Raw genomic sequence first — 25,956 nt, forward strand, 5'->3', positions numbered from 1 at the left:
TTTTCCTCCTTTCTGGAAATTGATTATTGCACCACAATTTTCCCATTCCTTGAGCTGCCATCTGGATATTTCAGACTTTGTGGTCCAGAAGTCAATCAACCTAATGCACGACTGTAGCCATCTTCAGAAAATCCTCACCTGCAGCGTAAAACATGATTAATTTCTTGACAGGTACACTTGAGTCTTCCTCTTGTCCCCCTAGTCTATCCTCACTCTTAGGAGTTTTGTGTGCTTTTCTTTCATCATCTACATGGAAGAGCCACTGTTCATAAAACTGTCCTTGTGAAGATTTATCTCTGATTATTAGTTTGCTGTGCTGCAAAATCTACCTTATGTACAAATAAATGAAATGAGCAATCTGAACTGTAATAAAGAGATTTAACACAATATTTGAGAATATTGATTGAGACTGTTGGTCTTTGTTTTCTTCTTCTTTTAAATTTTTTTCTCATTTTAGTGTAGATTTAGGCATCTCTTTACTATACCTTTTTACAACTGGGGAGTGGAGGGAATTAACTTGGTTTGATAGAGGCATTAGACAAAAAAAATAGGGAATTCTGGAGAAGAAATTAATGACAATTTTCAAAATTTAGGAAATAATTATAACTTGGATAATAAATAAATATTACTTTTATATGGTACGTTGCATAAAGACAGTCCTATTCACCAAGTAAAACATATTGGTTATGGTATATTCTGGTGAATTTATCTGTGGATAAATAGGTAAAATATCAATACATGAATGCATGATTTCATCATAAGGGATGTTTTGTGGAAAAATGTATGAAATACTGGTTAAAATTCATTAGTCTGAAAAAATAGAGGTTAAATCATCATAAATTCAGTAAGTCTATATGTGTATAGATTACACAGAGAAAAATAACCATGTCTGTTATACTATATAATTCTGTGGAGCTTGTGAATTGGCTATGCTTGTAGTTTTCTCAGATGTTTCTTGTTGTCTGTGCTATAAGCCATACAGGATACAATTGAAAAAAAATACTTTTAAGTGTGAAGTACCCTTCGTGACAAATATATTTGGTGACAGTTTTAACTGTAGAATGATTCACAAAGATGACTTCTAGGATGGCTTCATGTTAATAGAAAAATAAGTTCCATGCACAGTATGTTTGAGAAGCACTGACCTAGTGGCTTTCCTCATATTTTAGTGCTTGTGCAAAACAGTAGTGGACATGGTGAGTTTTCTTTTGTTTTTGTTTTTTTTCTTTTTCTGTTTTGCCAGTCGTAGGGCTTGAACTCGTGGCCTGGGCACTGTCCCTGAGTAATTCAGCTCAAAGCTAGTGCTCTACCACTTGGGCCACAGCACCATTGACTTGGTAAGTTTCTAAGAATGTGTCCTTTTCTAAAAGTCATGGAACCAGGTGGTGCTTTTTTTCAAGATAATATTAGGCTTTCTTTTCTGTGGTGTAGGCTTTTCAAAACTAGATTAAAGAATTCTGGAAATGTAGTTATCATTTTCCATCACTGGTTATACAGTTGAAGACATTATTAGCAATTATTTGTTTTATGTTAACTATTTGTCAGATATATCACAATCCAAACATGACCAAGTCTTGAGATCCTTTGAGAGATTCTGTAGAAATGATTGAGCAGTCAGTATGCAAATTCTAAGTGGAAGATGTATAACTGTAATATCAAGCAGAATTAGGTAGGTAGGTAGCAAAAATCGTGTTCTCCTCCCTTCAGGGTTTAATGACTTACTGGAGGCATTCAATCATTGAAGAGGCACCGAAGAAAGTTTGTTTAATTTTTTTGAACCTAAGAATCCTAATCGCTGCAATTGTCCTAACAACTGCCACTTTTTTTTCTTGTGTCAGTTTTGGTGCTTGAATTCTAGGCCTGGGTGCTGTCCCTGAAATCTTCACCTCAAGGCTAAAACTCTAACCCTTGAGCCACAGCACCACTTCCAATTATCTGGTGGTTAACTGGAAATAAGAATCTCATGGGGGGCCGGGAGTTTGGCCTAGTGGTAGAGTGCTTGCCTAGCTTGCACGAAGACCCAGGTTTGATTCCTTAGTACCACATACTTAGAAAAAGCCAGAAGTGGTGCTGAGGCTCAAGTGGTAGAGCTCTAGCCTTGAGAAAAATCCAAGGACAGTGCTCAGGCCCTGAGCATAAGCCCAGGACTGGCAAAAACAAAACAAAAAAAAACCACACACACAATTAAAATATCTGGGGCCGGGAGTTTGGCCTAGTGGTAGAGTGCTTGTCAAGCATGCATGAAGACCCGGGTTTGCTTCCTCAGTACCACATATGTAGCAAAAAAAAAAAAAGCCAGAAGTGGTGCTGTGGCTCAAGTGGTAGAGCCCTAGCCTTGAGAAAATCCAGGGACAGTGCTCAGGCCCTGAGCCCAAGCCCAGGACTTGCAAAAAAAAAAAAGAAAAGAAAAAAAAATCTCGTGGGCTTTCAAGCCTGGGCTGGCTTTGAACTATGATCCTCAGATCTTAGCCTCCTGAACTAGGATTACAGGTGTGAGCTACTGTTGCCTTCCTTTCCCTTTGGAAAAAGATGACAATAATACATTTGGAGATAATTTTATGTGTTTGAAGATCTGGAAAGTAATAGTAATAACTATAATATATATGAATATATGTATATATGCATATATGTAATATATATATAAATATATATATTATAAGGGATGGTAGTAAGGCAAGAAAAAAAAGAAACCTGGACTGATAAAAAAATGATGAGAGAAAAACTTTTCTCTGTGTATTTTCATACAAAAGAAAACCTTATAGATGTTAGAAATTCCCCCTATTCCAAAAAAATTCTTTTGCAATACCAGTTATGATGAATAACTTTGAGACAGTTTACCTATAGGAAGAAGTGTTTATTTAGCACTAATTTAGTGAGATTTGGGCTTTAAATAGCCATCTTTAGTTAGGACCAGGTTTTATTCTTCTCTGTAATATACTGGAAGGGGTAGGTTTGGACAATTTGAGAGACGATTTTTAGCTTGAGTCTTGCTCTTCAGGTACCTTTTAGTTTAAGCATCAAAATACGAATTTATTCTTGAATATTTTTTCTCTAAAGAGACTGAAAGATCAATACATTTTGTCAATCTTTGCTTTTTAATTCCAAGATCTACCCAACAAATTGACATACAGGGAGAATAAAATCTGTTTTCTGCTAGCACTTAGTTAATGGTATCTGCAATAGGAGGATTCCAAGGACTTTTCAAGTTGGTGCTGTTATTATTGGTATTGCAAGGTCACAGAAACTTTGAGCTTAATAGCAGGTAAAAGATGGCTTAAACTTAGGAGTCCCAGGGAACCTTTGATCTTACCTTTTATCTCCCCTGAAGTCTTCTTTTATTCTTTGTTTGGCTCCACCATTTACCAACTATCTTGTCCGGGAAAAATTGCCATTGGCCTGGCAAAGGACACAGTCAAGTGGATACTGATTTTGTATAAATTAAATAAAAGGGTTATGCTTCATCTCTTTGACAACTAAATTACATGAGGCTCACCGGAATATCAGAGCTTGTTACATTCCCAAAAAGCTGCATAGGAGGAGCAATGTCATTTGATGCTATTAATGGCTTAAATGCCTTCAGGTTTGGTCATTCCTTTGGATCTACTTCTAACTTTACCAAACCAAAATGTTTAAGCATGAAGAAGTCATTGTAAAGAAATACTCAAGGATGCTTTAGAAAATGTGAGGAAACAATGATTCTTTTAAATGATAAGTACTGCCTGTATTTGTTAATCACAGAATGTACCTACTATCTGTGTAACTGGTATACCAAAGAAAGCAGAAAAAAATGACTGGAAGAATGCCATGTAGAGTTTAGAGCACAGGCTGTTTTTCTTTGATATAAGGAAAACAAGAATATAATATACTATGGACAGGACATACCATGTATTACTTTCCTGCTTTTTTATATAAAAATGTCCACAAACATATCTTAAAGCAATACCAATATATTACCGCACTCTCAGAAGTCTGGGTACAGTGTGTCTAAGGTGGGTCCTTTCTTGGTACCAAGATGGTGGCAAAGCTGTTCCATCCTGGAGATGAGGAGTGGATATTAGTTTGTGTCGTCATTCAGCTTATGATTAAATTTAGTTCCTTTCAGGCCCTAAGGTCTACTTAAACCTTGAGGTCTACACTCTTGTTGGCAATCATCAGTAGCTGCATATTGCTTTCCCTCCTTTCTTTTCATGTCCTTTCTCATACCTGCCCTCATGAACAAGTCAACATCCTCTTATTCTTTACATCTCTCTGATTCCATAGCCTTCTGAATCTCTCTGAACTCCACAAACATTTCTCTGTTTTGTGCCATTAGATGGATCCCACTAGAGTGGGATCCTCTTCTTATTTTCACATCCATAATATTAACTACATCTTCAAGTGACTTTAATCACAAAAAGTTATATTCATAGGAACCCAGGACTCAAGTAGTAGAGTGCTAGCCTTGAGCTGAAGAGCTCAGGGACAGAACCTAGGCCGAGAGTTTATGCCCATGACCAACCAAAAAAAAATAGTCTGCACAAAATAGAGATTTCAAGGGCCTGGAATTTGGCCTTTTGGTAGAGTGCTTGCCTAGCATGCATGAAGCCAGCATGTTATAGAAAAAGCCGGAAGTAGTGCTGTGGTTCAAGTGGTAGAGCTCTAGCCTTGAGAAAGCCCAAGGACAGTGCTTAGGCCCTGAGTAAAAGGACTGGCAAAATAAAAAGACATTTCAAGAGCTGCATAAGGGCAGCTATATTAGGATCCAAGGGGACCATTATACTCTTAGGGAGCAGATGGTATAAAAGTTCCACAGTGTTGACTAATATTTACAATGTCTCAGAACTCTTGAAAACTATCATATTTAGAATATTTTATTAGTCAAAGTTGACTTTCACTTTTTGTACAACTTTTACTTTTTTCATATATTTTTTATTGTAATTAATAGAAGGGTTACATGATATTTGCCAGATAGATGGTGCATTAATTCCCATACATTGATACCCTTTCACATGTCTTGGTCCCCTATAACTTTTACTTTTTATTAATTACAATTTACCATTAATTAAGTAATTATAGTTATTGCTAGGAGAAAAAATGCAAGCAATTGGTCTATGTATGTCCCACTTCCTTTCCCAAAACAAAACATCTTTAACTAATCTCCTGTGAATTTGGTATCTGGTAAATAGAATACTGACTTTGGCTACAAGCAAAAGACTTGTTGCTCTCCTTAACAGGATGTCACTGGGTGAAGATTACCTGTAGTGAAGACAGCATGAACATAAAGCAAGGATATTTGTGTATATCCTTTGCGCACTGCCACCAGATGGCATGTCAAATGTTTATCTGAAACCCTTAATAGCTATAACCTTGAAGTCACTTAGTAAAGGTGGAAAATAAGTAATTTGATTCCTTCTAGTTGGATTTGAAAAATCTAATACTCACAGCTGTTGGAGATAACACAATCATACTTAGAAATTCAAGTACAACATGGACATAAAGATATATTCTAAGTTAGACACTGGTGATTCATAATTGTAATCTTTGCTCCATTGGGGGCTGAGTTCTAAGGATCATGGTTCATAGCCAGCCCAGGCAGAAAAGTCTATAAAACTCATCTGAAACTAACAACCCAAAGGTGAAAAGCAGAACTGGGGTCTACGTGGTAGCCTTGAATAAAAAAGCTAAGAGAAAGCATCCAGGCTAAGTTCAAGACCTAGTATTTGCACACACACACACACACACACACACACACACACACACACACACACACTAAAAACAATAAATTACTAGGCACATTATAGATTTTGCCTGTACCGAGAGGAAATGTTCCTAACTCAATATGTTGGTAAATAATTCCAGTCTCTCTCATACATTGGTAAAATCAGAGCCACTTTTTGAAGCAGTGAAAATGCCTGATGTAATTTCAATAGTTATAAATCAAAATTAAGCCTAGAAAACTGGACTCATAAATAAGTGCAGAGACTCCAGCTGGTTTTATTCTAAAGGCACTCTCAGATCCATTTGCATGAAGCTGACATGAGTATGGGAAAAGGGAATTCTATTTTAGTACAATCAGTTAGGAGCAGTCCCCAGGATTTAAATTTCCTAATAGGGAAATATACAGCAATTAATTTTTAAAGATTGAATTACTAAATGGAGAAATACAAGTTCTTATTTGCCCTTTGATGATTGTTTCTGTTCTGTGGAAAATTTCTAGGATTATAGATGAAGATTGAGGATAAGGAATTCTTTCATTCAACCACAAATCAGTAAGACAAAGCATGTAACCTACATTTTCTTCTAATCAAATCTGCTGTTTCTTTGATGAAATTGGTTTGGTGGGCTTTTTCTCAGCTTGAACTTAACCACATAAAATGAAACTTCATAGATTCTGACTCTAAATTCTAAAGATTAAAGAAAAATTAACCATCCTGACTTTTCTGTTTTAACCAGACTGCTCTAAGACTTAGAATGAATTACTTCAGTAAACAAACTGAGAAGATTGTGAAAGACCACAAAAACAAATAGTTTCAAGAATTTTTGTTGTTTATATCAAATGTCTTATCTGTGGCAGTTAATGTAGAGGTTCACCCAGTTAGTTCCAATTGTATATTAACTTTTCCAATGAAAGAGAAAAACGACTCAAAGAAGTAAAATAACTAACCTAGCTGACACAACATGTAAATGTAGGAGACAAAGTTAGGAAATCCAGTCCCCTTTCAAATTCCTAATATGTTTTGTTTTTCTTAGTCAACCATATGAATATTAGGAGTGTCATTGTATTTATGTAGCCATTTATATGTTTATACCTGATGTCTCCTACTTAAAAGTACTATAAAATCTTTACTCAATACACACTTTTATTTTTATTCCTCAAAGTCTAAAATGCAATGCCATGAAATACACTTTTTTTTTTGCCAGTCCTGGGCTTGAGCTCAGGGCCTGAGCACTGTCCTTGGCCTTTCTCAAGGCTAGAGCTCTACCACTTGAGCCTCAGCACCACTTCCAGCTTTTTTGTAAGTATGTGGTACCAAGGAATCGAACCCAGGTCTTCGCTCATGCTAGGCAAGCACTTTAACCACTAGGCCAAACTCCCGGCCCATGAAATACACTTTTAAGTTACTATTATATCTGCTTTTTTAGAAATAAGCAAACTATATCAGGTTGAGTTAATAATGCAAAAATTTGATCCTACTTACTGTCTTTTTCCTTTTCCATATTTTCCTTTGGTAGTTAATGGTAGTAGAACTATTTTTTTAAGTTGTAGAAATATCACAGTTCATTTACTCAGCATGTATTTCTGGAGCACAAACCATTATGATGTTCTGTTTGTAGTCATGTGTTTGCTTATTTGCTGATTTATTTTGCCCTTTGTACCAAGTGTAGATAGGAAGAAATGCAACAGTCCCCCCACAATGAGCAGAAGGGACATGATTGTATCCTGAAGAGAACCTAGAAGAAGCAAGGAGGCAGCCAAAACAGGCTAGTTAATACCCAACTCTCAATGCCAGATATGGCTATATTTTGCCAGCTTTAATCTTGATACCTCCTATGTAATTGGTTAGGTAGAATTAGTTTAGGTAGATTTTTTTTTATTACCAGGTATTTGCTCTTTACCATATCCTCATTCAGTGTTTTCTTACTTTAACTTTATTCCTCGGGGCTTTATCTATTCGTTATTCAGATGTTTTTACTCTTTTGGATGGATTTTTGTTGTTTTAATGTTTGTTTTTGTTTTTGTGCTGGTCCTGAACTCATGGATTAGGTGCTGTCCCAGGGGCTTATTGCTCAAGGCTTGTGCTCTACCGCTTGAACCACAGCTCCATTTTTGAATTTTTGGTGGTTAATTGGTGATAGGAGTCTCCTGGACTTTCCTGCTTGGGCAGACTTCAACTGCAATCCTCAGATGTCAGACTCCTGAATAATTAGCAAATAACTAGCATTACAGGCATGAACCACCAGTGCCCAGCTGGATTGCCTTTTAAATGTGCATTTTCCTGTGATGAAAAAAGCCGTTCACGTAGCCTACAACATAGTCTGTGGGAGCTATTGCTTTCAGGACATGCAGCAAGCTAATGTTTATTTCCCTTACCTTGTTTGTTATTTTCCTTTTCAATGTTTCAATACTAGTAGCAGAGGCACAGATGACTTAACATTTCCCACTTATGAAACCCCTTTACAGAGTTTTATCTCTTCCAGATCGAGCATTTAAAATTAACTATGAGACTTCTCTATTGTCCTTGATTGGAATGCTGGTTCAGTATTCACAAAATGAACATTTTGGCTGGCAGCTGAAGAAACAATGATTGATCATGGTACTTTCAAGTTGTACTAACATGAAAGAGCTGACTGATGAGAAGGGATGAGAGTATTTGTCTAAGTACTGCCCCAGTAGAGTAACTCACAGTACCCAAAGCATATAGAAGGAACAGAGAAAAGGAAACAAACAAACAAAAAAACCCCTCCCCTTAATGCTTAATATCAGGTCATTATTGCTGACACATTTGATGAGATGGGGAAAAAGGCTTTTTGTTAATGTGTCATAAAATAATAGGAACGACATAGTGGCAGATGAAAGCTTTTCCTTCTCTCCATTTTATCGCTTTTAAATGTGGCTTTTCACATTCTGATTAGTATTTTAAACATGCATGGGAATTAAGAAGATATGGAATTTATGAAAAAATGATCTCCACCAAGTAGTTTCTTAGGTAGATTGGAATGCTTTGACCTTGAAAAGATAAATCCAGAACAAGTTAAAAACAGTGCATTATATTGCTGTGAACATATACAACTCCTAGCGTGTTGTATATCACAGATTAACAATAAAATAGAACAATCAAAAGATGAGGATGAGACTGACTTTCAAAACATAATTTACTAATGCAATTTTGAATGATCCCAACTGTATTTTGTTCCATTTATGAAAGAGATCTTGCCTTTCCTAATAAAGATCATTCAGATATAAGATAACCAAAAAGCATATTTTTCTAAGTTCGGCTTATTTATGTTCTAGGAAAAGTAAAGGAAATTAGTAAGGATTAGGATTTCCAGTAAGGATTTGCTAGTTTTCTTTCTTGTTAGTTTCTAAAGCCTTCCCAAATGAGTATGAGATAAAAATTGAAAGCTTTATAGATGAGTTTGGGTAACCTCCCAATAGAATGCTTCAGTTGATGCGCAAGAAAATTCATCTATTTTGAAATAGGAAAGACCTTCAAGGATGTGCCTTGAAAGTAGTCCTCAGTTTGTTCCTGGGTTCTTATTAAGGCTGATTATAACTATAACAGGCTGGTGATATGCTATGAAGACCAGTGTCGTAAAGAGAACCAATGAACTGACTGATGCAATCCTGATCATGAAAAAAGAGAGACAAGAAGTATCACACATTTTCACAATGCCATCTTGGAATAACACTGCTTTGTTCCTTTATATTGCTCCGTACATAGAAGGTTGGGGGTGGCTTATATTTAGACCTTATTATTTATACTTTCTTTTTGCCAGTCCCGGGACTCGAACTCAGGGCCTGAGTGCTGTCCTTGGGCTCTCTCAAGACTAATGCTCTACCACTTTCTGGCTTTTTCTGTATATGTGGTACTGAGGAATTAAACCGAGGTTTTGGTGCAGGCTAGGCAATCATTCTAGCACTAGGCCAAAACTCCCAGCCCTTTTTACACCTTACTAAAGAACTAAAATGAAGACTTCAACAATCTTTCATTTTCTCCAAACCTAATATTTTTTTTTAAAAAAGTTCCTGTGTATTTGGATGGCTAACAAAATATTTTATGGGATAACAGGTCACTGTGAACCTGTCATGGTGGGTGAGCCTATAAATCTGATTTTGAGAAAAAGCATTTCCATTTACATGGCATGAGAGTATTGAAACTAGTTCTGTGCTCCTGAGCCCCTCTTCCTCAAATCCAACATTTCACTCCTTTCTTTATTTACTCTTGAGTTGAAAATCTTTACACATAAAGATTACTGAGGGTGTGAATTAAGCAAGGCCGGGCTTCCCTTTCATCTTTGTATTTATAAATCTCTCTATATATATCTACCTACAAAGATAGCACCGCTATTAGAGATTCCTTTCCTGCCTCCATCTGAAATGTAGTTATTGACTTTTGAAGTATTAAAAGAAAATGCCTTTAGAAAAGTGTCTTCGCAGAACCGTGAAGTTATTGAGATGGTATTGTAAATTTTCCAACCCAGCTTAATCCATCCCATAATCTGTTGTGTCCAATAAGAGAACAGATATTTCAGATGGGTCTTTGGAATCACCATAGGTAAGTGGTCTGTGTGATCAGAGGGCAAAGAATGGAGAACAAGGTGGTTAATATTCATGTTCACACATGAAATAACCAGTGAAAATATTAACATTTTAAGTTTGATCTGTAACGTTCTTTTTCTTTAGTAATTAGAATTAAAGTTAGGATCTCCTCCTGCATTCCAGGCAAATGTTGTGGAGTTCATATTCACAACTATTTTTATACTTGCTTTTTGAGACAAAGTCCAATTAAGTTGCTTAGCTTAGCCTCAAATTTGTAATCCTTGTGACCCAGCCTCCCTATTAGCCAAGATTACAGAATCAAGCAACCATACCAGTACTGTCCATTTAAATAACAAATTATGATTTTCTTTTCCGAATCTTATTTTTATTATGTTTAAGTGGCTTTGCAAAGAAGTTGTCATTCTACGAAGCAGTTTATGGATACAATGGCTTTGAACCAAATCCACCCCTTTTATCATTCTTCCTATCTCTCCCAAGGCTACCCTGTCCCTCCATTTCATTAACTTGTAGGATATGTACTGAATTTTAAGACTTCATACTCCCGTCTGAAATACAGTTTTCAAATGCATATTCAGATCTAGTTTGTGCTATAAGATGATACTGGAGCTATGAGTGCTTCAGTGTATGTACATGCCTTATTTATACATAAATACATTTTTTTAAAATGCCAGTTCTGTGTGAATGTGCACATGCTGGTATGGAAGTCTGAATTCAAAGCCCTGCACTCTCACTTGGCTTTTTCCCTTGAGGCTGGCAACCTTCTGCTATACTTTGGCTTCTGGCTTTTTGCTCATTAATTGGTGATAGGAATCTCTTGGCTTTCTCTGCCCTGGCTGGCTTCAAATAATGATCCTTAAAATCAGCCTCCATAGTAGCTAGGATTACAGGAATGAGCCATGAGTATTTGGTATCAGTGGTAGTTATTTGATATACATTGTAGTCCCATCCCAGCCTACTCAGTATGACACTATGAAGATAATTGCTCATGATATTTCTAAGCAAAGAAAGAAGTCCAGAGATGTAAAAAATATTTTCCTTTTCCTAAGTTACATCATCTTTGGTCCAAGGCTTTGGTGGCCTGATAATAAAATACATTGGGAAATCAATCTGTTGTGTTATCCCTGGGTATTTTTTTAAGCTCAATACATAAAAAGTACCAACTGACATATGTTTTGAGGCTATATCACTCATACCATAGATACTTCTATGAATACTTTTATATTTTGGAATGTTCCATTTTATAATGCTCATGCTTTACATTATGCTTTGCATTTCAGGCTAGGTACAGATACTTGCTAATTGTGCAAGAAAGCTAATTGTGCAAGTTAGAAACTTAGATATGACCTAAATCTTGATGTAAAAGCGACATGTTCACCTCACAGCATTCTGTTTGCAGTTTGTTCTTTGGAATATGAGTTGATAAAAGGGTTTAGATTTTTTAATTGCTATCCTTTTATTCCCTTCTTTCAAAATAATTGTTTTATAGATAAAAGTCTTGCATATAACTCATTTTTCTACTTTAGACTCTCCTCTAGGCACTTTTCAAGACCATAGAAATGTAAAGTGTTTCCTTCTTTCCTACCTAGGATCTTCAAAATGAAAGTGACCATATAGTAGTAAAAATCAACACAGTAAAAACAAAAACCCACAAAAATAAACAAAAATTAAAAAAAATTCTAAAAGGGTAAGCCAAATAATTCTGGCTCTTCAGCTCAAGGCCACCACCCAACCCTTGAGCCAAGCCCCACTCACACCCATTTTCTAGAGGTTAATTGGAGATAAGAGTCTCAGGTTCTTTTGTGCCCAGGCTGGCTTTGAACTTTGATCCTCAGATCTCAGCCACATGAATAGCTACGATTACAGGCGTGAGCTATCTCAAACCTGGTTTTGCTTATCTTTTTAAAACTGAGACTTCTGTAGAGAAATATTTTAATACTAAATACTGATATGTTTGACCCATTCAAATAGCCATTTCCACTGTCTTAATTCCAAAGTTGGTTTATTTATTTATTTATTTATTTTTCTACAAAAATAGGTTCTACTTATCCCAAATAACTTTCAAAATTAAAATAAAACACTCCACATATAAGTCAGGTGTTTAAATTATCAGCTCCCACTCTGAACCTTACTCATTCCATTAGCATGGCATTCTAATTGACTTGGTTATCTAGTGTCCCAGACCACAACAGATTAGAAACAGTAAAGAAGTAAAGCATAGAGACACAGTGACAGCAGAAATGACAGCTGACATTGCAAAACAAGAGAAAAATAATGCGGGCATAGAACTATATAGCCACATTGTGCAGTAATGGATGCTCACAAAGATGAGCCCTAAATCATTAATTAAGGGGATTCAACAGATAATATTATGTTTAGAGAGCTTTCTAAGTGAAAGAAGGAAGTAATTACATGTCATAGAGATTCTTATCTAATGTTTCTTCTTGAAACTGATATAAGCTGAAAAAATACAATTCTCTAGACTAGTCCAGCAAAATGAAGTGTTAGTAATCCCATCACTAAATTATTCTACTGAGTTTCTAACAACTTGGTCCTAGTTTCCATTTTTACTGGATTTTAGTAGCTGCCTTGTTAGAAGAAAAAAGAAACCAAAAGCAATTCTGAAGAAAGTTATTTTCTCATCCTACACAATGCTAACAACATGATTCTGAATAGAAGGAATGGAGAAGGCACATACCAATGACGTAATTATGGAGTTGTGGAAAGTCTTGCATTCTCATTTTAACCCGGACTAAAAAAAGGACCAGTAGAAAGGTTGAATACAGAGTTTCAATTTTACCAAACTCAACAAAATCTGCAAATATTAATTCTCATTTAGATGCATAGTACTGAAGAGGCCATGACCTAATCAACCCATCATTCCAATACATCTCGAAAGAGAGAAAGTCTTTGTTTCACCAACTTAGTGCCAGCCCCTACCAGTGACCAATAAGTCTATTATCTTCTCCCTGGGGAGGGAAGAGGGATATGGAGGGTGTAGTAAGTGCTTTCTAAGAAATTGCATTTGAGAGTATGGACTTGTTGGATGTTGACTTTTATGTGTCCTTTTAATGTGTTTTTATGTAACATTTTACAGATTACTTTTTTAAAATATTGTTTCCATTTATTAAAGAAGATAACAGCCGTATTTTGCAGAAGGACAGAGGACTGGGAACAAGTGAGATAGGTTTTATTTTCTTTTTTTCTGAGTTATGTGATAATATTTTGCAGAGACATGATTCTTTTTCCAAATATATATTGTAATATTAATTTCTACCAAAGAAACTCCTGCTAGAATGGCTTGAGAAATGTGAGGAAGATGTGCTATAATTTCTGCTTACAGATTTTAAGTACTTGCATGCTGTAATGCTGTAATTTAGAACAGTGGAACTTGACCAACAAAGCATTACATCTTCAGGGAACCTATGTGAACATGAATGTATTACTGGAATTTACATGAGCATCCTGAAATGTTCTAACTCCACTTGGTGTAAAAAGGACCTTATCTTTAATGTTGCCTGTTTGCTTTTGATTTGTCTTGGCTATCGCCTGCCAAGAGGCTGTATAGCTTTAAAAGAATAATTTGTTAATAGGATTTTATTTAATCTAAGCATTTTTATTTCAGGTATGGCTCTTGTAATAGAAATAAATGGACTGAGACATCACAGAATGTTAAAGTGGGTCAGGGTCAACCTGTGTTTTTCTCAGAGCTGTCTGTTTGAAATGCTTGCTCTTCTCCACCTTTGTATCTACCTGTTTCATAAATTACTATAATATAGTTTGATTCTGTTGAACCAACCCCTAAAGAAACCAGTTAAATATTATTTTAGAAAAAGACATAAATGGTTAGTAATATAAAGAAAGGTTCTGTGAATCAAAGACCCTACAGATAATGTAGATGAGGTAAGGAGATTTGATGTATAATGTTAAGTGTGGTAAAGTTTGTAAATCAGAGAATGTCAACTCCCTTGAATTCACCATGGGAAACCAGTGCAGTTCAAGAATGCAGACTCAACATGCCTACATGCTTTATTTTTATTTTATAAATGCTTTTCACTTTCTTCATTCTCGCCCATTTTCCCCTTTGGCTATACTGAGATTTGAACTCAGGGCTTTGTATTTTAGTTAGATTATTACTCAGCTAACATTTATCGGGACACAGTTGCAATTTCCATGCTGATTTCCAGCTGTAATGTAACAGTGACCACATCTAGTAATTCAAATTCCTATAAAAGTCATTGACTTAACATTAAGTCACTTGCTGTTATTAGTGATAGAAGTGTCATGGCTGCCAAATGCACTTATTACTATTAAGTAGTTTATCAAAACAAACTTCCCTTTTTCCCTTGTACTTCAAGATTTGGGGGCTTAAACTTTAAGGTAGGAAACTACTAACCACAGTAAAATTTATCCAACATCCAACAGACTGGAAGTGATTAATATGAGAATATTGCTTTTAGACTGGAATTTATACATTTGGGCTCAATACATTATTGTCTTACTAATATTTACTAAAATGCATTTAGTACATAGAATGATGTTCTATGCCTGACCAAAGAATAGATACTTATTCATAAGCCTGTCTTTCATGGCTTGATTCTGTAGAGTGATCTTTAATTGTACACTGGCATAACTATATCTCAGTTCACTTTTGCTTGACCTCCAAGTAGAACACATTGTTTAGCTCAATGTTTAGACTGACTGGCAAAACAAGATAATGAGAATAGACAAGTTCTTGTGTTTAGTATCAATTTTTTTTAAAGTGATCATCATTCTATTTGTACTTAATCTTGTCTCTAATGCAAGTAATCTGTACATCATAGACATGAGACATTTTGATAAAAAAGTAGAGAATCAAATAGATTTGTGTATTATTCTTACTATTAGTTTCATAAATTTCAAATAAAGGCAAATCATGTACAAACTTATTTCCTTGAGAGACCAGCTTCTCTGGTTTTAATGTCTTAGATGTAAGCTCATGAATAACTTCTTTGGGGTTACAATACACAGTCATAGAGAAATAAGGGTATTCTTGGGCTCACTTCATGTAAAGACAGAGTGGATGTTTGTAGGTACTTATTTGAAAATAAAGTATTCTGAAGTGAAGTAACCTCCTTCATCCTCAGGCAGGTCTCAGTGAGCTACTAGGCCACAGCTGATAATCATTTGGCTATAATTGCTGCTGGGCCATTGTAGAATTGAATAGCATAAATTGAATCTTAACAGAGTATACTTTTTCTTCCCATTGCTTGCTTCATCTACTCTTTTAAAGTAGCTTTAACTAAATTCATCCCCCAAAAGGCAAATTCCATACTCTATCACAAACTATTTTGATAAAGCTGTGCTAATTTCTTCTCTATAAGATGTCTGTCTCTTTGAGGGTGAATATTACCTTGAGTGCTATTCTATATACGCTATTATTTTTCTTTTATTGTCAGTCCTGGGGCTTGAACTCAGGCCTGAGTACTCTCCTTGGCCTTTCTCAAGGCTAGAACTCTACCACTTGAGCCACTTCACTATGCTGGCTTTTTCTATGTATGTGGTACTGAGGAATCGAAGCCCGGTCTTCATGCATGCTAGGCCAGCACTCTAGTACTAGGCCAAACTCCCGGCCCAGTCTACATTATTTTTGACTCCAAAATATCTTACCTTGTTGTTGTTTAGTTCTTTTTATTTTTTTCATATATTTATTATTGTAATTAATAGAAGGGTTACATTATATTTGCCAGATAGATAGTGCATTAATTCCCATACATTGATACCCCTTCATATGTCTTGGTTCCCATTTTGTTCTTTTTAAAATATTCAATACAAATACAACTTTCCTACCCCCTTAAAATGCTAGAGTGTGTGGTGTGGCTAATGAATTTGAGAAAAAAAATCATGTAATTTAAAAATGTTAAGTATGGGCCAGGAGTTTGGCCTAGTAGGAGAGTGCTTGCCTAGCATGCACAAAGACCTGGGTTTGATTCCTTGGTACCACATACATAGAGTAAATAGTCAGAAGATAGAGCTCTAGCCTTGAGAAAGTCCAAGGGCAGTGGTCAGGCCCTGAGCTCGAGCCCAAGACTGGCCTAAATAAATAAATAAATAAATAAAATGTTTAAGTATGTATGTAATTCAGAACTGTATGTAGTCATTAGAGGCACTATAATTAGGTACTTAATGTCCTGTTTCAAACAGATAATGCTATGTTAAATTTTCTTAAACTTAAGTTTAAAAAGAAAGTCATTGTGATCCTAAGGTGACCTGTAGAAATAATATAACCTAAAGAGTAGAATTCTATCATTTTCTTTTTTTTTTGGCCAGTCCTGGGCTTGAGCGCAGGGCCTGAACACTGTCCTTGGACTTTCTCAAGGCTAGAGCTCTACCACTTGAGCCTCAGCACCATTTCTAGCTTTTTTTTTTCTATGTATGTGGTATTGAAGAATCGAACCCTGGTGTTCGTGCATGCTAGGCAAGCACTCTACCAGTAGGCCAAACTCCCAGCCCCAAATTCTATCATTTTCAACCTTGAAATGCAGGGAAATTACTTCAACTTTATGAGATTCATTTCTTCATATATATTTCCTTAAACAGTAAAATGAAGATAATTTCCTTTACCTTTTAGAATTTTATGAAGACTGTGAAAGTACAGAAGAGAAAACTCCATGGCTTACTGCCATTAGTTTTAATCATCAATAATAAGTATTCTAACTGATTGCAGTATGTAGACTTTGTATGAAGGAAGTTTGTAATCACTCATGACATAAAACCACACTAAAACCTTAATTTGGGGAGAGGCAAAACACTTTATATTTTGTTTATTTATCATTTATTATTTTATTCATATTGATTATATCATTTTTATTTATTATTTATTTTGATTTTCTTAAATATAGAATTTAGCTTTCTTCCTTCCTTATTCTATATTCTCAACAAAAAAATACTTCTTTTTAATTTTTAATTCTATATAGCCTGGTTATCTCCTGGCTAAATCCTGACCATCCAAGGGAGAAACAATCTAAGCTTCTCTCCGGAAGTCTTCCCAGGGAGAGGTCTACCAAAGCTCAAGACCAGTTATCATCTGCATCTATACTGATTGTCTAGCACATCGTTTCTTTATAACTTTGTGACTTGTAATTTTCATTCATCTTGCTTTATACTTGCACATTTACTCTTCCCTTGGCTTTCCTCTCTCCCAATGGCCCTATTCATCTGATGATTCATATTGGTGCTAAATTGGAAAACGGAAGAGTATTGCCTATTTAGTATCACTTAAAAATGTCTCCACATTGTTATATGATCCTATGTGATATAAAAGATACGTGGGAAGGCTGATGTGGCTCGTACTGGTAGGGTACTAGCCTTTAGCAAAAACTGTTCAAGGACTGTGCCCAGCCCTGAGTTCAATATCATGATGGACTTCTGTGACTAGAGCTGTATAATTACTGTCATGAAGATCCAAATTTAAAAGATGCTAAGAAGTTGAAAACAAATTGATTTTTTAAAGCCAGATTCAGAGAGACTCACATGTTTTCTCTCTTGACTTACCTGGTAGTGAGAGCTAGAATTTAAAAAATGCACTATGATGTTTATGCATGTAGATATAAGCAAACTGGCTGAAGGATGGTATAGTTAGGAGAGAAATACAAAGGTATGACTCCTATGAAGAAACTGCTGCACAAAATGAATACCAGGAAACAGAAACTTTTTTGTGGGGGAAGTTCAATAATGGGGAGCCACATAATAGAGAGAAAGCAGGTGAAAAAAGGTTTTAATCATATCCAATACATATTCTGTGGAATTGAGTTATGTAGCCTGAGAATAAGAGTAGATCTGAGAAAATGGAAGAGAATGAAGGAAGGAGTACCACTGAGCCAGATATATATTATTCATAATCTGACATGGAATTACAATCTCATTGTACAACTCCTTAATAATAAAAGCTAAAAAAATACATTTGCCAACTTTGGTCATTGGTGTGGATGGCTAAAAAAATTTGTAAGAGTTGCTTCTAGTTGAAATATGGAAAATGAACATGTCCTAGCCCCTCAAAGCATCACCTTATGACTTTTGCCATTGGTATTAGAGCTGTGTGTGCCTCATTATTACAAGGTTGTCATTTAGACTAATAAAATCCTTTGTAAAGATCATCATTGACAACCATGAAACTCATCTATATTCTGCAAGGAAGAACACTTTTCAAGTGAAATAGAATGAAAATTGTGATGCAGGTGTACGCATTTGTGCTGTATTAATCTAAACAATACTTGATCAGAATGTGTTGGTGAACATGCTCAACAAATGTGTTCCACCAAACAAAACACCAGATGCAGAGCTGAGAATGGTGATTTGTTAAAATTAGACTCATTGGGTAGAAAAGAAAGTGGAATGCTCTAAATAAATGCCATCAGCATTTCAGGGAATGGAAGCAAATTATCCTGATAATATCTCTGACCTTTTCTCAATTGACATCTTTAAAAATTGTATTTTGGGTGCTAGATAAGGTGGGAGAATAAAAAGTACAAATAAAATTTTACCATGATCATTTTTAAAATATTTCCTCTTCCTATCAGCTGTTTCCAATTTATTTTTCACATGTTATAGGCTATTTGTTCAAATGTAAAAGTTCACTAATAATATTTCTTTCATGATATACTTCAACTGAAAGAAAGAGTGGACATACACATGGGAATAGAAAGAGTAGAGAAGGAAACTTTTCCCAAATATTTCCCTGTGAAAAGGAATACCCATTTTTGTCTTATGTTTGGACTGATTTCCATGAAAATATACATGACCTGAGATGATTATAAGATGTAAGGGGAACAGTAGTCTCTTTTTTTATGGCCTCGAAAACTACATTCAAGTACTCTGGTGTTAGCCAAGTGAGGTTTAAAAAAATCAATTAATTCAGTGAAAGTTCTCCAAACGAATTCAATTAAGTAAATCGATTGTCTGTGTGACTGAATTATGCCTGTAAATTTCATCAAAATGGTAGACTTTTTAACAGAAAACTCTCTAATTGACAAAAGAGTTACAATGTTAGGGAACAGGAAAGCCAGAATCAGACATTAGTGTATTCAACTTAAAATATTGCATCTGACTTGTTTAACGGTCTTCCAAACATGCCCTAGTTAAATTATAGAAGAAATATCAATTACTCATGAATGATCACATATTCATTCATGTCTCAAGGTTTTCTAAAATGAAGCGTTATTTACTGAATCAAACCTATGTAATATGTCATGACCGTTAGTACCTGATCTCAAGCAATGATTCAATGTTTTCACATGTAGTATTAAAATATATTAGTGAATAATTAATGAACCAGGGACTTGTAAATAGCTTCTGTTTTCTTTTCACCTCACAAAGCTTATGTGGTTTTCCAAGATTCAACACAGAACCCATCAGATTCAGGCACAATTTTCTGTGTTTTTTGAGAGCTTTTTGCATATCATCATCATTTTTCTCTTTAATTAGTACAATAATAATTATGCTAGAGAAAACATTTAATGGTTACTATGCATAAGGCACATAGTAACACATTATCACAGTCCATATCTTTTTGTCTGTAATTTTCATAGAAACTTGGGAAGTAGACAGAACATCACATTGTATAGATGAGAAAAATAGGGGCTCACCAGGTATAATTACATTATTAAAGTTACACAAGAATGAAACTGAGAGTCAATCCCAATAGTCTACATTAAGGCCTATACTTATACTATTTTCTTCTTAGGGACCATTCTCTCATTACTTTGTTTTAGTGCATATTTTGTCTTCTTGATTATATCTTAAGTTTGAGTAACTCAGTCTGAGCAGAATCTTCATAGAGCTAGCCACAGTACAGATTAACATTTACATATCTTCTTAGCTAACATTCCTCCATTTGATTTTTGTTGTTAATAGTTACTATAGTTCATGTATATTAAAGAGTAATGTGCTAATCTAACAATGATGATAAAGTAATTCATGGTTCAATTATCCTTTCTGCATCTCCTGTGGATTGACCTCAAGTTCTCCTGGATGCTCATACACATAAACTCTACCATTGATGGAATTTTGAGATGATGGAAAATATCACCTTATTTACACTGCATAGTAATAGCTTAAGTTAACATAGTTTCATCTTGTTTTAAAGGAATCTTCTAGTTTGTTATCATTTCACTGGCCAAGTGCAAATGCGGAAATCTTTTTTTCCAAATTATGCTGCTTATTTATGCAGACAAACCACATCTAGTTGCTTTCTAGAAAAAGCACAAATTTACGCTGTTTTCCAAACAGTAGTAGTCTAGCACAACAAATGACATCACACACTTCAGATCTGTCAGTGTTTCTGTAATTGACTGGTAGCCCAAAATACTTGAACATCTTTTAAAATTGAAGAGCAATGCCAATCAGTTTGAAAATTTGTTGAATTCCTCATATTTGTGGTTTATGTGATTGATGATTTATTGCAATTCTTTTTTCTATGAGTATGTTTTATTCTCTTACTGTTAAGAATATCTGCCGCTGAAGCTATTATCTTCCCTTCAAATATACCCGTCTTTGTTTTCATTGAGAATTCTCCAGAGCCACCCAACCTAAGATCACCTTATTCCCTTTGAAACGGCTATGAGTTCACAATGTGTTCCTATTTCTGCTCCCAAGCCCTCTCAAATGTCCGTCCTCATCTCCATTCCATTATTGCTGTAACAGACCTAGCATTCCTCTTTACCTTAGTCTCCAAGCTTGCCTCCCTGACTTCTATTAACTTCCTTTACATTTTCTACTTATTAAAACTTCATCGAAGCTATGGAACGCTATTTAATTCATGTGTTCCTGTATAAGAGTTCCTGATACTCGTTGGTTTGCGGTCTACCTATCCTCTACAGTACTTCCCCTTACCATCCTCCATATCTAATCCCTGCTCCAGGCATGCAAATTGTACTTAGCCGTTCTTCATCGTTGCCATGTTGGCTAAGCCTCATTTTGTTGTTAATTAGGCCGCAATTGTCTAAAAAGAAGAAATCACCCTTAATTTATTCTACCTTTCTCTTTCCTGACACCATCACCAAAGATCACCAAAGGTGTCTTATTCTTGTTTGAATGGTTTTATCCCTCATTTCTGTCACCTATCAGGCTTCTATTCCATTCCACACTGTGCTGTTTTTTTTTCTAGTAGAACATTTCTTGAAATGGGAGGAAACGGAACCTATGTCTCATTTGCAATTTTATTCAATTATCCAAGTTAGATCCAGCTACGTGTAAAGTGTTTAATCAGTGGGTAGATGGGCTGATAGGTTCCTATCTGAAATAGGTGCACCCATTTTTTCTATAAAATACTTTTTCTGTATCTGAATATTCTACAAAATAAATATCCTTAAATCAGTTTAAGCATTTCACATATGCAATAGTAATTCTCATTCTACTTAATGGTAAATATCTTTTAGGACACTTCTGAAGATGATCTTTTCTTTGTATTCTGCATAAAGAGCTCATAATATTTTGTATTCATTTCCACATGGACGGATAATTTAAGCATGTTATCATTGTCTAATTGGCTTTATATGAAAGTATAAATTCAGTATCACTGGCTTTATATTATTTTCAATTAATTATAATTCAAAATGTGTTTGGTACAAGGTATAGAGGTGCATGCTTATATTCCCAGCACTTGGGAGGCTAATGGAGGAAGATCCTGAGTTCAAGACCTTCCTGGGCTACATTAGGAGTCTGTTTCGAAATATCAAAACAAAGAAAATTGGTAATAGGAAATAACACAGATAAATTTAACCTTCTCAGCCACATTTCCTCATTTATATTCTTCAAACAAAAGAAATCTGTTCTTCAGATTTCTTTCTTTATCTCCAACTATCACGCATTCATTCTTAAAACTTGAATTCTCTTAGTTTATCAAAATCCTGGAAAATATTTATGGATAGTAGATACTTCTATAAGTAAGACATTATGATTCATGACATTGTATACACACTGCTAAAATAGCAAGGTTCTATTCCAACAATTAGTTCTTTATTTTTGTGCTTAAAATGTACCATGTCAGTGCAATACTAAAGCCTTTCCCCAGAGCAGCAAGCTTTCCTATACAACAAATCTCACTCCAAGTTCTTACTATTGATAGCACATATTTAGTTACAAGATGTGCATGTAATAATAAAATATTGATTTGTGACTTGAGGCTTAGTAAATATTTAATAATTTGGTATAGCAAATATTTATCATCAGGAGAAAGAAATGATTAGAAAATAATAAACTTGAAAATATAAAATTAATCATGAGTAATATAAGGTAGCAATATTTGGCTTCACTTTAGGTATCAACCAGGGGAACTGATTTATGATTTTTCCATATAGAAAGCCAAATAGATTAAAAAGTAAAAGAATCTATTAAGTTCCTCCTACATTGTGCAGAATTTAAAGTGTTATTAATCTTCCATATTACTGTGGTTTCTATAGCAACCTGAAAAATCTTGTTAAAATAAATTCCCCAACAGTTGTTTGTATTGTCCCAGAAAAAAATAGATGAAAGAAAGTGCAGTGTATCTGAAGATTGTGGAAATCAGGTTTTTAAAGACATGTTTCATGGGCACATTTTGGTTTGCAGAAAAGTATGTTCAAAACAACCAAGATGAATGCTAAAAGTTGTAGGCAAAAGTTTTAGGAGGAAAAGTATATCTGCATTATCTTAACCCCCACATCTGGGATTTTAGCAACCACAGAGTGAAAACAGTTATTTTTACAGTAGAGAAATATAAGGTACCAAGGCAAAGAACAACACTAAAAAGACATACAAACATCAATGTCTCCAGAGGCATATTGCTCTGGGTAGGGAGGGCCACTTCTGGAATGTTTTTGCAAACATGTAATCTCAATCTCATCATGAGAAAACCTCATGTGAGAAACCCACATTGAAAGATAGCCTACATGGTTCCTCAAAAGACTAAACATAGAGCTCCCCTATGACCCAGCAATTCCACTACTTAGCATTTACCCAATCGTCCAAATACAAGGACATACTAAACTCACCAGCACAATGTTCATTGCAGCACTATTTCCCATAGCAAAGTTATGGAACCAACCCAGATGCCCCTCAGTAGATGAATGAATCAAGAAGATGTGCTATTTATACACAATGGAACTCTATGCTACTGTCAGAAAGAATGACATTGCCCCATTTGTAAGGAAATGGAAAGACTTGGAAAAAATCATATTAAGTGAAGTAAGCCAGACCCAAAGGAATATAGGCTCAATGGTTTTCCTTATTTGTAATAATTAGTACATAACTTGGACTCTCCTAGCAGAGGATTATAATAGCTCAAAACCTAGATACATAAAACTATATAGGATGAGGCTAAATGAAAGGACCTCCAGCATATGGAAACAAGAGCTCTATAATGAGTGAATGTTTTTCTTAATGTACATTATTTCTCATCTCTTTTGTTATCCCTTGGTTATTCTCATATTGTAAAAGTATCTTATCTTGTTATCTGGTATATTGTACATATGTTCATTTATTTGAAAGAATAGGAAAGGGATAGGGAAAAACAAAATGAGGGGAGGGAGTGGAGGGAGGAAAATGGGGACAAAACATGAGAAGGGGTATCAATGTGTGTGAAGTAATGTGCCTTCTATCTGACAAATATAACTGTAACCCTCTATCAATTACAATAATAAAAAAGAAAGCCTACAGAATAACTGATGAATATGGGTCCAAACTGTGTCTAGTACCCAAGTACTAAGAAAGACATCAGAAATAAATGTAATGTGGTATCCTAAAATGATTTAATTTCAGAATAATAGTATTAATGGAAAACTCTGGAGCCTACATCAAGTGTGTAGTTTGGCTCATAGTTTTAAACCATTGTTTCTTTGATAGTGAAAATGGAAGATTTTAACAGGAGAAGTAGAAGCAGAAGACACACCATAGCACACCCCACTATCTCCGTAAATTTTCTGTGAATCTGAAGTTGTTGAAGAAAACTTCTATTTGCACCATGTTTGGATTATATCATAAAGTCCATAACCAAGTATTGCTATAATTAATGAACATATCCATAGCATTAATGGTATGTCCTTTTTAATAATTAAGAAAACAATGATCAGTTTGTCAATATTCAAAGAGCAGGGTTTTTTTTGTCTGAACCTACAGGAAGCTTTGGGACATACTGCCATATTTCTAGGAGTTAGCACAGGGTGGAAAGGTAGAGACAACTCTTAGAAAATTGGTATGGTGAGCAAACACTTGTGTTTATTCTTCAGCTGACAGCACTCATTGGGAGATTACTGTTCTAACTTGAGTTCAGGTTGATTCTGTTGTTTTGTTTAGTTTTGGATTTTTTTGAGTAACTCTATACAGCCGGCGGGCGTGTGTCTTCTGCCCGTGCAACCTGCTGGCCACGGCGGTCCCCGCCCCACCCCGGGTTTCCCAGTCCCTGCCCGCGTGCTCCGGGGTGTCGTGTGCCCACCCCGCCCCCGATGAGGTGTCTATGGTATGAGTGATATAGCCTCAAAACATATGTCAGTTGGTACTTTTTATGTATTGAGCTTAAAAAAATACCCAGGGATAACACAACAGATTGATTTCCCAATGTATTTTATTATCAGGCCACCAAAGCCTTGGAGCAAAGATGATGTAACTTAGGAAAAGGAAAATATTTTTTACATCTCTGGACTTCTTTCTTTGCTTAGAAATATCATGAGCAATTATCTTCATAGTGTCATACTGAGTAGGCTGGGATGGGACTACAATGTATATCAAATAACTACCACTGATACCAAATACTCATGGCTCATTCCTGTAATCCTAGCTACTATGGAGGCTGATTTTAAGGATCATTATTTGAAGCCAGCCAGGGCAGAGAAAGCCAAGAGATTCCTATCACCAATTAATGAGCAAAAAGCCAGAAGCCAAAGTATAGCAGAAGGTTGCCAGCCTCAAGGGAAAAAGCCAAGTGAGAGTGCAGGGCTTTGAATTCAGACTTCCATACCAGCATGTGCACATTCACACAGAACTGGCATTTTAAAAAATGTATTTATGTATAAATAAGGCATGTACATACACTGAAGCACTCATAGCTCCAGTATCATCTTATAGCACAAACTAGATCTGAATACGCATTTGAAAACTGTATTTCAGACGGGAGTATGAAGTCTTAAAATTCAGTACGTATCCTACAAGTTAATGAAATGGAGGGACAGGGTAGCCTTGGGAGAGATAGGAAGAATGATAAAAGGGGTGGATTTGGTTCAAAGCCATTGTATCCATAAACTGCTTCGTAGAATGACAACTTCTTTGCAAAGCCACTTAAACATAATAAAAATAAGATTTGGAAAAGAAAATCATAATTTGTTATTTAAATGGACAGTACTGGTATGGTTGCTTGATTCTGTAATCTTGGCTAATAGGGAGGCTGAGTCACAAGGATTACAAATTTGAGGCTAAGCTAAGCAACTTAATTGGACTTTGTCTCAAAACGCAAGTACAAAAATAGTTGTGAATATGAACTCCACAACATTTGCCTGGAATGCAGGAGGAGATCCTAACTTTAATTCTAATTACTAAAGAAAAAGAACGTTACAGATCAAACTTAAAATGTTAATATTTTCACTGGTTATTTCATGTATGAACATGAATATTAACCACCTTGTTCTCCATTCTTTGCCCTCTGATCACACAGACCACTTACCTATGGTGATTCCAAAGACCCATCTGAAATA

General features: G+C 35.4%; 1 long non-coding RNA gene across 1 annotated transcript; it reads right to left on the bottom strand.

Annotated features, from left to right (window-relative positions):
- Positions 1–4,140, bottom strand: LOC150039464 (uncharacterized). Its single transcript, XR_016534401.1, has 3 exons — positions 3,955–4,140; positions 3,311–3,396; positions 1–138 (listed from the first exon to the last, which is right to left on the bottom strand). It is a non-coding gene; the product is annotated as an uncharacterized LOC150039464 (long non-coding RNA).
- Between the last annotated feature and the right edge of the window lie 21,816 nt (positions 4,141–25,956).

The sequence above is a fragment of the Megascapheus bottae genome, unplaced genomic scaffold, assembly GCF_031878675.1.
Source record: "Megascapheus bottae isolate mThoBot1 unplaced genomic scaffold, mThoBot2.hap1 HAP1_SCAFFOLD_40, whole genome shotgun sequence".
Classification (NCBI taxonomy): domain Eukaryota; kingdom Metazoa; phylum Chordata; class Mammalia; order Rodentia; family Geomyidae; genus Megascapheus; species Megascapheus bottae.